This window comes from Argiope bruennichi, unplaced genomic scaffold (assembly GCF_947563725.1).
Source record: "Argiope bruennichi unplaced genomic scaffold, qqArgBrue1.1 scaffold_27, whole genome shotgun sequence".
NCBI lineage: Eukaryota > Metazoa > Arthropoda > Arachnida > Araneae > Araneidae > Argiope > Argiope bruennichi.
The window spans coordinates 117,501-132,892 of record NW_026605932.1 but is presented as its reverse complement, the minus strand read 5'-3'; positions in this window follow the sequence as shown (position 1 = coordinate 132,892).

Below are 15,392 nucleotides of genomic sequence, written 5' to 3'. Positions count from 1 at the left end.
ATAAACATTGTAATTGTTATCTTTCTTTTAGTGTAAACATTGTGAGAAATTTCTGTTTGTCGAAACAAACATCCATATTAAACTATGCCAGTTATTTGTAAGTTTTATTAATGTAAAGAATACTCAAAAAGTGTCACATGTACTTATTATGCATGAAACAGACCTTACAAGTTTCAATATTAAAACTGTTAACGTGTAAGACAGTTACATTCTTTTATACTGAGTGGTTTATATTTCCAATATCATTTCTGTCACATATCATTGATATCAAAAAGACATAAATTGTCTCTTATGTGTTCACAAACATTGTAACAACCATCTGAATGCTAAACATGTAAGTGCATACAACATATAAAGCTGCATGTAAAATGATAATTCTTTAATTAATGCAAAACATTAACAAACATAGTCATTGTCATTTCTTTATGTTAATGATGTGTGAAATGTTTCTAATGTGCTAGGTTATGATTTTCAATAATTCAGTAAATACTGTTTGTCGAAAGAAGCTTACGCACTAAACTATCACAGTTATTTGTAAGGTTTATTCATTTAAATAACAATTAAATAGTGTCAAATGTACTTGTTATTGAGAAAAGAACACATGCAAGTTTTTATATTAAAAAGTTAACGTATAATAGTTATATGATTGTGTATTTAATGGTATTCACCATTTCAGACACATACCATTGATATCAAACAGACCTATATTGTCTCTCATATATGTAAACAAACATTATGATAACCATTTCAATGTTACATTTGTTTCAAATTTAATAAATTTTTGTGTAAAAATTTCTCACATTTTGTCTGAAATACAATAAATGCACAGTTGAGTACAACAAAGTCAATTCTATTTTTAAACATAATGCATGTGCACTATTAACATTATTATTTTAAAGCATTAAACATAAAAAGATACATTAACTTCAAATTCCTATTAAATTAACAATCTTTAAAAAGTTATAAATTATATGTAATGCATTTTTTTTCATTGGTAGTTCTTAAATTTGGTTAAAATGATTTGTGTATATGTAACGATGAAGATTATTCTGTGTTGAAACATGACAAGTTTGTATGAAAATAACTAAATTACCTTATCCTTAATGTAAATAAAATTATGAATGTAGTAAAACTCTTATTATCAATGAAAATTCTTTTTCTGATGTGCCATATCTACAAATTTTTTAAATATAAGTAGTGCACACTGCAACTTGAATGTGACCGAGGAATCCTCGTAACAATTCTCTACTCACAAATGTTAAAATGATACCTTTTCTAACCATTAAATCCCTTGACCTCATTATTATCCTCCTTCAAAGCACTTAAAATCATGTGTGTTTCAAATTAAAACACTTTTTGTGAAAATATTTATGAAATTTTGTCTAAAATTCAATAACACTGCATTTCAGTACAACGAGACAGAAGAAATCTTATTCTAAAGCATAGTTCAAACATGAAAAAAGATATGAAATCTAAAAAATTATTAATAAATTAAGATTCCTTATATAGAAAAGAAGTGTAATTAATATATATATTTTAATTGCTATCAATTTCATTTGGTAAAAATGGTATGTGAATATGTAAGGATGAATAATGTTCTACGAAGAAACATTGCAAGTTTGTATTAGTTATTCAAATTCATTTAATATCCTTAATGTGAAAAAAAATATTGAATGCAGTGTACTCAAATATTCATAAAAGTACTATTTTTAAAACTATTACAGTTCATACTTGGCCTAAAAAAAAAGGAGCAGACACTGTTAATTGAATGTTGTCGTGGAATCTTCGAAACACTCTTTTGTTTACAAGTGTGTCAAATACAGTATTCATAAACAGAAATCCACTTACCTCACTATGATCCTTCTTCAATGAAGCAAAAATCAAAACACCTTGTTAATGAAGAGATTTTAATACTATTATTCACATATATCATTTGTTCTTCATTGTTGCCTTTAATATTGTTGATGTAACAATGTGTTGAAAAGTATTAAGAACAATATTCACTGTTGCTTACAGTTAGCTAAGAATAATAGAATCATAAATTGTTACTGGGCATCATTGTTGATGTAACAATGCATTTAAATAGTGTTCATAACTATACTGTCCATTTAGTCTCTAAAGAATTCATAAATTGCATGTATTTAAATAGTAACAATTAACTATTCATGGAAATAATGAATTAACACCTAACACAGTAAACAATATGCTATTTAACATTGTGAAATCAGTCAAACTCCTATCCGAAAACTCAGTGTAGAAATGCTTCCTATGGATTTTCATCAAAACAAGTCTTTTCCACTAAAATTCTTTGAATGAAAATTGAAACAGCTTTCATATATGTTGTCTTCCAGCATCTCTTTGTATGAAGAAAATGATCAACACATCATTTCAGAAGAGTGACATCTATGTTCCAGTTTGTCTTCTCTTATCTTCAGTTGAAAATAAAGGTTGATTTTTTGTTGTCATTTACACTGTACACAAACTTCATCTTCTCTCTGCTATAAAACTGCTTCATATAACTATACATTCTTCTTCCATGTTAGAGCATAGCAAAGTAGATATCTTTTCAAAATTTCTTCATTTCATTCATAAAAAATAGGATATGAAGTTCAGTTGACATGCCTTCACTCATTGATAACTCCCATCAGAAAGGGGGGGGGGGGAGAATCCTAAATGCCCATTCAATATTCAGACTTCATCTTTACAAAATAAAGTTGTTGATGAGATAATAACACTCTTTCACCTTCAACTGCACTTGCTAGGATGATGTAATCACATTATAAACAATTAAATTGAATATCCCAAGTAATCCAAATATGGAAAATCTATATAAACAAAGACTACCAGAAATGAAATAATAATCAACAAAAACATTTAACTTCTTCTCATACGTAGAAATCATCAACTTCAATGTCACATAATCTTCAATAAGTTAATCACCAGCATGCAATTCAAAATAATCACAACACAACAACAGCTATTCAAGATTTGCCTCCACCAAAAACCATTAAGTGCAGTGAACCAAATAATCTGCTTTCCCAAAATGAAACCTCTTACAAAATCAAACACATTAAATTGAACAGTGCAAATTATTTCCAAAAAATTCCCAAGCATTAAAAATTTAAAAACCATGTAAAAACTTAAGTGACGAGCAATACCGGCAGAGTACAAAAACCACACACAACACCAAACAAACACCATTTCTGCTAATATTTCTTTATAAAATTGAATCAAATATCTGAAACTGTGTAAATTTCAAACAGTATTCTTAACAGAATGCATAAATATAGTACGAAAGTAATACAGTATGCCAACAATCAACCCGCATGTCCATACATGACTAAAATTTATAACTCAACTAAACTAACCAATATACTATTTTTCAGTGAAATCTCTCACAGGATAGCAATTATGAAATTGAATTCTGCAAACTATTGGGAACTTATTTACCATTTAAAAAGTAGACATTCAGAAAAACTCACATTTTCTAAACACTTGGGTGTAAAAACCGACAACATGCATAACCAAAACAAGACCACAGAAACTTGGAAGATAAGTTCATTGATAATTTTTTAATTTCTAAAGGAAACTTCTGTTCACTGTCATATGTAAAATAATATGAATGTAAAAATGCATTAGGAATTTAAGAAATATGCATAACAACACATCAAGACATGGTACAGTGAATATGTGAAAACATAAACATTAAGAAATAATTTCAAATAAACATTAAGATTTATATTAAATTTGCTAAAAACACTTCTACTTTTCAACAATTAACTTAATTAATATGAAATATATGTTATATATCAAAGCTCAATGCATATAAACAATGTTATGTGTTAGTGTGTCAAAATGTAAACAAACAAACAAAACAGTACTGATGAAGCAACATTTATTTACATAGGAAAAACAATAATGAATATACTAATTCAAATTATATAGAAATAAATTTAGTAAGCAAATATATCAGCTACACATGAAAGATGTGCAATAAAAAGAAAAAATGGAAAGAATATGTACTTGGACACTGCTCGACAGGATTCGAGCAATCCAATACTATTCAAATTAAAAACAGAAACAAATTTCTACTAAATAGACTTTAAATTAGGAAAAACACAATTAAATGAAGGGAGAAAAAACAACAACAATGAATTGATTTTTGTTTTCACTAATTTACAATAAATAGGCTTAAATTAAAAGTTGGCATTCTTAAAGAGGGGGGGAGGGGGGGGGGGGTGCACACTGTGAAACTGAATTCAGTCTTATTGTTAGATTTTAAATCTTCAACTTTAAAAAGAAATGTCAGTATAATTTCAATCAATAAATAAATAAATCATTTTCCAATACTAATAACAACTCTTATAATATAAATAACCTGAATTACTTAAACACAGTACAGCGAAGAAGAGATATCGAGACAACAGCATACATTGCTAGTAAAAAAATTATTAACTATACACTAATAATAACAATTAACTAAACAGTTTAATCATGAATATATGCATAACTTACAATACTATATATATATTTTTTTCAAACCATGTAACTAAGAAATACCTTTGTGGCCTTATCCAAAGAGAAAACACTCAACGATTTGTTCCTTTAAGATAACAAACAAGCCTATAGGTGCTTCCCATTTGGAATCAGGCCACAGAAAAGATACCATAAATAAACAGGTGATAATCCAATGAGAAGTAATTAAAACAAATGAGTTAAAATTACTTCTAAGACGCTTAATTACAAAATAAAGAAACAAAACTTAATTTATGCAAAAGTAAGCTTAAAATTGAATATAAAGATTTAATTTTTGCTCATAGGAGATAAATGAAATAAATAAAAAAAGCAAAATGTTTGTTTACAAATAAATAGAGCAAAATAAGCAAATGCCAGAAATCGAGCATTTTATTCACCCACACAAATCTCCTAATATTTTCAAAGTGCAGGGACGACATTTTCATCCAAGACAGGCGGTACACAGGAATGAAACAAAACCCACAACTTTCTTCAAAGATCTACGGGTGCACAGGATAACACAGCAAAGCATCGTGCAGGTGAAAAGCAACCCTCCGGTTACGTACCAAGTGCCATGCCGAATGAACACAGGATTGAAAAGTGGAATACTGGAATGTAGGGGAGTTCGCCTTTCCCATCCAAGTTGCTTGATGCACAGGATAACATGGCACAGCATTCTCTTCTTGTCAAGACACATCATGCTTCTTTGTCTTCATTCTTCTTAAATTCTCATTTCTTGCTTTGTCAATTAAGTTAATGCGTATTTTAATTTCACGATTAATCTGTACTATTTCACTTAATATTATTGATTATAATAAAATTCTTTGTATATATTTAGGTTACACTAAAATCAAATAAGTTAAATTATCATGAAACTATTAATAAATAAACTAATTCACTGCACATAATAAAAATATTGTTGCAAAATTAAATAATAAACAGTATAAACTTTAACAATTACTCAAACTGATTGTTATCACTTCAACACTGTAGTAAAATTACATCATATTATAAAAAAGATGTTACTACATAGAAATTATACTATAGCAAAGCATTTTATTATGAATTGAGCAGTCAATAATATTAAATAACTGAATAAAATTAACCATGCACCAAGCCATTTATAAAGGAAATTGATTTCTTATTCATTACATAAAAGGGTTGTATATGTTATTAAGTAATACTAAAGCAAAAGTACTAAACTATACTAGAATAAGAAGTGAAAAATCAATATAAATAAAACTAAATCTAAATTGTAATATTAATATACACCAAGTCAATAGTAAAGGAAAATGATTTCTTGTATATATGAACAATTATACTACAAAAGCAAAGTACTTCATCATACGTGAGAAACAAAAGTGAAATAGCAATTAATGAAAAAAAAAAAGCTAAGTATTAATAAAATGAAATGTATAAGTGAATTCATTACTAAATCAAATATGCATCCAGTTATTACAAGAAGAAATTTATTTCCAATTCATATTATGGAAGGGTTATATAATTAAATTTTTCTTGTATTAAGAAAATAAAGGATGCATAAATTTCAATATTGAATAAAAATGCCAATGTTTTTAAGATGTATCATCACTACGTTCAAAATTCATATTACAGAAGTTATAACATAGATAACAAACATACATATAAAAAAATAAACACTTACCTTGCAATTTTTAAAAATGTTCCTTCTTAAAGCAAAATTAATTTCACTGTCAAAATTTCAATTCTCATGAAGGATAAACCAGTGAAAGCATTCCATTCTTGTTAAAATTAATCACAAAATGTGCTAAAAAAGAAGTCGCAACATATGGAAGTTGAAGGTCAATGAATGAACTTCAAACTTTTCTAGCACAGATAGAAATATTTCTCAGGATGACTTTCACACATATCATCCGGGAAATTCACTCAGCTTCGACTAGTTGTTAAAAATCATCATACACAAACACTTCTGAATTAGAATTCATCACAGATGAAAACAAAATTAAAATCTTCTTCAAACCTCTCTCGCACACAAAGACATTCTTTTCGGCAGTTTCTCTTTTAATCTTGAAACACACGCAATCCATAAAACTCATTCTTGAAGAGGAAATCCGCTCAGTAAATATGCAAAACATCCATCTACAAAAGAAAAAAAAAATTAATTAGAAATTAAAAAAGATTTCTAGAAAAGCACAAACAATGGAAGAGCACACACGCCGACAACCAACGGACAAATGAAATTCAAATGAAGAGCCGTTGAAATCAGTTCGGTTAACAGTTAATCAGGATTCAACCGCCTAGCAAAGAAATAATTAAGATTGCGATCACATGTTCGGATCCCATCGAACCAATCAGTGGTGTAGGATGACTTACTCACCATGACCGCTACGGTGTCTATTCAGTTTCCAATAATAACAACTCATTTCATGAATGGCAACATTGTACATTTACTTCCCCTCCCGAAGAGAAAAATGACAACAAACTTTTTATCTATCGGAACTGATTGTTACATTTTTTTTTAATTTTAGAAAAGGAATTTTAAACAGAAGAATTTTAATTTCAGTTACTCATCGGAACTTTTTTTTTTTTTTTCTCTTTTCTTCATATGCATTTAAGATTTTCTTTTACCAAATACATTTTTTTTATTTTCCTTATAACATTTATTATTATTAATTTTTTAAAAATGTCAAACAGAAGTCTATACATAAGAATTTTTTTTTTTTTTCAATATTTTCAGTCAAGTGCAATACACAACTCATGAATTAAATATAAAGGAGGGAAACTTTAGAAATGATTATTTTCACCATAAAAATATTAAATTCAATATAATACTGTCAAGCATTTAATGGATTAAATACATTGGAAGGAAATGTATACTTTTAAAGGCGAGGAATGTAAATTGGGGGGGGGGGGGGTAATAACCTGTTTTATAATAAAAAATAAGAATTATCACTTTAATAAACAATATAAGCTCCAAATGTAAACTTAAACTCATTTTGTTATTCATTAGACCTACTAATCCCAAAATTCCTTACTAGCTAAATAGATGCAATTAGATGTATTATAACTCATTTAAAGTAAAAGAAAAGATACAAACCTACAGTTCACATGAAGAAACAATTATGCACTTAATTTTTCATAAAATTTCATATTGATAAATGTTAAAATTTTCTGCAAAACAGAAACAAACAAATTAGCATCATCAAAACAGTACATTTTGATATCATGTCACATACATAAACAAATCTTTCACACTGTGATTTTACATTCAAAAAGCAAGTAATGAAGGTTTTCACACTTCAATATCCAAATAAATTTCCACAACACAAAGGAAATATGCAGTTGGGTGATGAAGCTTGCATAAATGTACAAAGCAAAATTTAAAAATATGAATTTTATGTGCAAAACAAAAGTAAGGTGGGAGTGGTCATGCAATTCATATATAGACAAAGCAGGATTAACAAAACACTATATAAACTTAAAATCATATTATAAGAACTTTACACTGAACAATATTTTGTTTCAAGGATATTAACATTTTTATGTCTTTTCTGCAACTTACCTGGTTGCTACTTTCAAAGCAGAACTACCAATTCATTTGTAGAACCAGAAAATAAAAAAAATTTTTGAAAGAAAGCAGAAGCGTTTCATTTTACTAACAGTTTTTGTTTTTATAGCAACCAGAGAATATGGGGGGGGGGGGGGGGGAAATGAACTACAAATGCTATGAACCATGCAAAGCTTAAAATTCTTCAAAGCGTGTCCAAATAATAATAAGATATATCATACTCATTATTTTTTTTTTATTTAAAGAAAGTGACATTATCAAGACATTAGTAAAGTAAGCAGTGGTAATCTTAGTTTAATGCAATTGAAGGGAAAAAAAAAAAAAAAAACTTTTATAACAAATAATAATTTAAGATATTTATTATTCAATACAAAATAAAATATTTGTTTTCGAAAAAGATTTCAAAGAAATCCTAACCAAATCAATTGTAAACATTGTTTTTTATGTGCTTCACTGAATTTAAAATGTTTCAGTGAATTTTTGTATTACATGAACTTGTTAATCACTGTTTCAGAGAATGTCAACAAACCATCAGTCACTTTCCTTTAATATTCTAATACGAATATTTCTATAGAATAAACACGTGTTAATGAGTAACTAACTTTATACAATAATAAATTTTTAGCTTTATACAATAATAAAGAATAAAACAAATTAACCTATTATTAAATGCATTTTGAAAAAGTAACTGACACATATATAAACAGGATTGAAAGAAAAAATAAAGCAATATTATCTTGATCAATTGATATAATGTGATCCGTTAAGACATCAGAAACACAAAGCAAACTAGAACATGCAGAATGGATAAAAAAATGCATTCAAATGCCATTCTGACAGCTGTCACACCACACCAACACTATACAGATAAAGTCATTGCAAACAAAACATCTATAATTTCATACGCATATATATATATAAGGCATGAAACCAAAAGCAATAACATTAAAAAAATTTAAACTTCAATTAATGAACATGAAATTAATAGTACAGCAGGAAGAAAAGCTTTTTAAAAATAAACAAAATAACATCTTTTAAATGGAATAAAATAAATCTTGTATGACCATTTTTTTAAAACTATTTCAACGTTCACTGTAAAAACAAAATTATCTCTTTAGTTCTTAGAAAATAAATTAAAAAATTACACTGGCATACAACACTATAAAAAAAATGTAAGGGGGGGGGGGAGGTAACATTCTGAATGATTGCATAAATTTATTGAGCACGACACTTAAAACACACAACAAGCACAAATGAAGAAAATGCATATGGAGAAAAATTGAATGGACATCTGACAGCTTTCACACCACATGAATGGAGTTCATAAAATGAAACCATCCTTAATTTCATAAATTTTTTTTTTACAACATAAAATGGTAGTAAACATTAAGAGATTTAAACTAATAACTCGAAATGAAATTATCACTAGGAATGAACATGTAAAAAAAAGAAACAGTGAAAGGAAGAAGACTGAAACATCTTTTTTTTTTGGGGGGGGGGGGGGGGAATCACGCACAAAAATAATATTCTAATAAACAATTATTTAAATACTCCATCTAAAACCAATAGCGGAAATACATTTGTTACTTATTAGAAAAAGACTGTTCGATTAAAATCAGTAACCACAATACCAAAATTAAATCATAAAAATTGGCGATGCTAATTCAATATTGTCTGAATCAATACAGAAATTTATGGAACATGTTTTTTTAATAAATAATAAAAACATCATGCACATGAATTAATTACATATGGAAATGAGCCAAAATTGTATCCTGCATATTTCAACACCACACCAACACAGTGAATGTGTGTGAGAATTAAGACACATGCAAGCAAAATTAAAACCAAATATATAATTTAACAAAGTTGATTTCATAAAAGTTGTTTTCTCATGAAATAACTTTCATGGTCAAAACAGCAAATTTGGAACAGAAGACTCATTTCTTATTCACCAAAAATTTATGAGATGCCAGAAATGATTTCAGCACTCGCTCTCAAAACAAATCAAATACTTATTCATTCATTCCACACGTACCAGTAGAAATTTGTAATTATAAATTATACACATTACTGCAAGGACTGTACAACATTAAAAAGCAACAAAATCATTGAGTGTGTGTGTGTGTGTGGGGGGGGGGAATGACTCTTAATGATAATAGTAATTTATTGAGCATGTCACGTAATGAACACACAAAAGTACAAATGAGAAAAATGCATATTAAAATAAATTCAATGGAAATATAACAGCTTCTACACCACATGAACATATTGAATAGAATCCATAAAATGAAAACATCTTAAATTTTATTAAAAAGAAATTACAACATAAAATGATATTGAATATTAAAAGATGTGAACTGATAAATCGAAATGGAATGAAAACTAGATAAAGGGGGGGAGGGAGATATGCACAAAATACATACTTAATTTGTAAAATACTAACAGGAATGTTCACTTAAATTAAGACACTGCAATATGAAAATTAATTTATGAAAACAGGAGATGTGAATTTAATATTGTTCGAATCAATAGAGAAATTTAGATAATATACTTCTGAAGTGAATCGTGAAGACACACTGTACATAAATTACATATGTAAACGAACCAAAATTGCATGCTGCATACTTACACACCACACCAACACAGTGAAAATCTTCAAGGGGGGGGGGAAGAGATATACATGCAAGTGAAATTGACAGGCAAAAGTATAATGGGGTGAATTTGTGTAAAATGCACACGCAACTGGAATTAATGTCTAATATTTATATATATATATACACACACACACAATATTTTGAAAACAAAATTAATTTTTTATGCACCACAACTTTATGCAATTCCAGATGTTTCAATCATTTAGAAAAGATTTGATCATTTTCCATGAAAACAAAACAAAATAAATTGAATTCATTTCACTACTATCAGCACAAAATTGTAATTGGGGGGGGGGGGATGGTCAAAAGATGCATGCAAGCAAGAGCGAAAACCAAAAATATAATTAAAAGAAAGTTGATTACTCGTGATATTATTTCCACATTCAAAACACAAATTGGGGGGAGGGGGGAAGTATTTTTCATGCACTCAAAATTTATAAAAAATCAGAGGTTTCAAGCAATCAGAAATGATTTCAGAATTCGCTCTCAAAACAAAACAAAAACAAGCAGTTCATTTTTCAATTTGATTTCATTTAAAAGAAATATATGCAACCAAAAAAATTAGTTAACATTAAGAGATGCGAACTAATACATCACAATGAAATGAACACTAGAAATAAACAGTTGAAACTTTAAAAAAAAAAAAAAAAAAAAAAAAAAAAAAGGGGGGGGGGGGGTGTAAGAATTTAATGCACAAAAACCACATTTAAATTTGTAATCAGAAAAAGGCTCCCTCTAAACCGAAATAGGTTATTATTTTAGAAAATACTTAAAAGAATGTTTAATTAAAATCGGTCACTACAATACCAAAGTTAATTCTCGAAAACAATAGACATCAATTCAAATTTGTCCGCATCATTACTGAAACTTATGCTTCTTCTTTAGTGAATTGTAAAGACACCACGTACATAAATTACATATTGAAATGAACCAAAATTGCACTCTGCATACTTCCACACCACACCAACATAGTGAAAGTGTGCAATGGGGGGGGGGGGGGGAGAGACATGCAACTAAAATTGAAAGCCAAAAGTATAACGAAGTGAATGTGTGTAAAATACACATGTAACAAAAATTGATGTCTAATATATATAGACTAAAGGAAATTTATTTGCTTGTGTTATTATTTTCACAGTCAAAGTTTTGAAAAGAAAATGTATTTTTTTACGCACCAAAAATTTATGAAATTTCAGATGTTTCAATCATTTTGAAAGGATTTCAGCACTCGCTCTCAAAACAAAACAAAAAATAGTCATTCATTTCAAAAGTATCAGTACAAAATTGTAATTTCGAATAACACGCCTTGCTGAAAGGACTGTACTTCACTTTTGAGTAATTTAATAGAAAAATTTTTTTTGGTCAGAATTATTTAGATAGCAAGAACTTATCCACTCAATGAATGCTGAATTGTTTTGCAATTCTAAAAAAACAAAGTGAATGCAGAATATGAATCTATTTAAGAATGAATAGGAATTTATCCACAAATTGAAGAACACAAAGGAAGAAAATTTGGAAATGAAACAGTAAAGTTTTAATGTGTCACAAAAAGGGCTACCTATACTACCAAGGAGATTACTTAACGAGAAACTTGGTACGCAATTAAACATAACAGGTTTATTGAAGTGATTGGAATCAAAATTACAAAATCAGATATAATGAAAAATCTGAACGTAAACACTAAAAGCAGATATAAAAGAAACTGATGATATTATAAGATTTTAATACAAACTGCAAACAAACCATTGAAAATTTTTTTAGAAAAACTTACCCATTTTCCAACTGCAGTAGCTTTTGCAATTTTTTTTATTCTATTGCTTTCTCAACATATAAGAATGAGCCAAAATTCCTGAATCAAATGGCAGAATTGAAATAACTATATAAATTTTATTACAGTTTTTTGTAACAACATCTCAAGATTATGTTTGGAAAACAATTTTGACACGTCATAACAAAACACCAATGGTAGGATAATCTGACATATAACTCAATTGCTCACATTCATCATTTCACTTTCGATTCTAAAACAGTTATCACTTTCCTTCCAAAGGAAATGTCCGCCAAAAACAATTGAGATGCTACAGTGCTAAACCCGAAATATTCCAAAAGAAGCGTTATAAAAAGGAATAAAATGACGCAATTTAGCACCCGGTTGGCGTTTTTTTTTTTTTTTTTTCTTGTTTTCTTTCCCGCACTGCACTTCTGGTTTTCTAATTGCTAAATAAAAAGAACACTTACAGAATTCGACGAATATAATATGATAAAAAGACACTTCCTATTTTTAACTGATAAAATAAATACTTCGCAACTAACTACGGAACAGAAAATTTGAAAAAGAACGACCGATTAAGTTACACGCCATTTCATTTCTATCCGTTGAAAAACAAACTCTTTTGCTTCCTCTGTTCGAAGTGATATTTATCGTCTGCAGCAGGGAACGAGAATGAAGGTCCGATTTTTAAGGAAATAATAATGACTTATAAAATATACTTTTAAAATACACAAAGGAAAATTGCAAATAATATTCCGTTTAAAAGACCGCCATCGAAGTTCAGGAAATGAATTTAAACAGACACGGTCACAGTTCCTTTTGAAGCAAAATCGAGCTGCAAATCGTCTGCCAATCAAAAAACTGGAAAAGTATCCTGGGACGCTAGAATACAGCCTCTACAGATTCAAACTTTTTCACTTTTCAGTATTGGCAATTGTTTTTAAATTGTAACGTTTCGTATCCGAATGATTTATGATCCTATCCGAAAACGTTTCTCAGAAATAGGATATCATTTTTCACAATTATTTTTTAATGCATACAATCCATTTGATACGTTGCAACGGATAAAGTATCACGATCTTATGTTTGAATTTTGTATTACTGTGCACGGTGGCAATTCTCAGAAATAAGATATTTTACTCGAAAATGATTCATTACAAACGTTTTAACGGATCACTGATTAATATAACATACTAAAATTCTGCTTTCTTTTTTTTTTAATTATAAAGAAGTTTGGAAAAATACTTGGAGGTGCACACGGATCATTATTACTTTTCGTTTTGAATGAATTACGATTGTTTATCTGACTGTTTACTAAGAAAATTGTTGTACGGCAATAACATTTGTTACCTTCATTGAATTTTCAATTAAATGATTTCATTTCTTTTGTTAAGGATATCGTAAAAAAGGTAAGTGAGTTCCTCTAATAGGATAAAAAAAGTATTAACTCATTTGTATGCTGAATGAAATGTAATCTTTTTTTTATATAAATTTTTCATTTCTTTACTAATAAACTGCCTGTACGTATCAAGTTATGTCAGCTATCATTCAATTGAGCTACAATGTTTATCATTATTTAATAAATGTTTCTAGAAGTGATTTTTTTTTTTTTTTTTTTTTTTTTTTTTTTGGTAAATGAATTTTGAATTATTGCAACAGACAAATGTATCGCTGACGGAATCAATGTCATGGCAACTACATGTATGGAATATAGAGCTGTTTTTTTTTTTTTTTAAAAAAAAACATTTCTCTCAAGGTGAGGAAGCCAGTATCTGTATCAGTAAAGTTAGATGATTTATTGTACATTATAAAGGGTTTATACTAAGGAGGAAGGTATAAAAATGAGGGAGGCAAGTATCTGTACCTATTTTTGTAAATAATTTCTACATCTAACTTGTGCGGATAGTTACAATTTTAAGGAATTTTGTTTCATTTCATAAAACCGACATCTGTTCCCAGAGAATAAAATAGGTATATTTGATGAATAATGAATTATTAAATATCCAATATAATAAATACTTATTTTCTGTATATACTATCAAATCATTTATTGGCAACGAGAGATATTATAAGTATAAGATTAGATATTTTTAAAAAAGAATGGAGACAAGTATCTGTAACTGATTTTTCTCAATTCGATTATATGTCACTTTGGACATGAAACAGCCGAGTATTAACAGAAAGAAAAATAACTGATTGGGCAACATACAAAGAAGTAACACATCAGGCAAATATGGTTTTAATTAATATATAAGCACATTAAAAAAAAATCATTTCAGTGGACATGAGAAAAATATGCAGAGAAATAAGGATTCCCACTCGAACAGGAATGGAGGCTAGAATCTGTAGCATTTCAGCTAAAATTGAATTAAATCATTAATACATTACAGATATTGTAGTTTTTGAATAGATATGAAATAAATATTGATAAAAAATTGTATAACAGGATTTTTTTAAAAACAAATTTGTTTGGTGGGGGAACAGATATTCTATAAACAAATAAGGACTTGAATTTCATAATCAATTGTATATTGAAAATGAAGAGATTAAAAATATTAAACTTTTCAGCAATGCTTAAAAAAAGTATTACAAAATTCTTATTTCAGACTGAAATTAACATTGGGAAAGCATTCATGTAAGTGAAGTGCATCAAAATGTTTGTTTACACATAATGCTTTTGTGTTCTTAAGATTGAAGTGAGATTTTATAATAAGCGAGGAGGGCTTTGTATATATATATATATATATATATATATATATATATACATGCATATATATACATACATATACATATATATACATACATACATATATATACACATACATACATACACATAAATACATATATATATATATATATATATATATACATTCTTGATTTATATATCCAGAAATCATATAGAGCT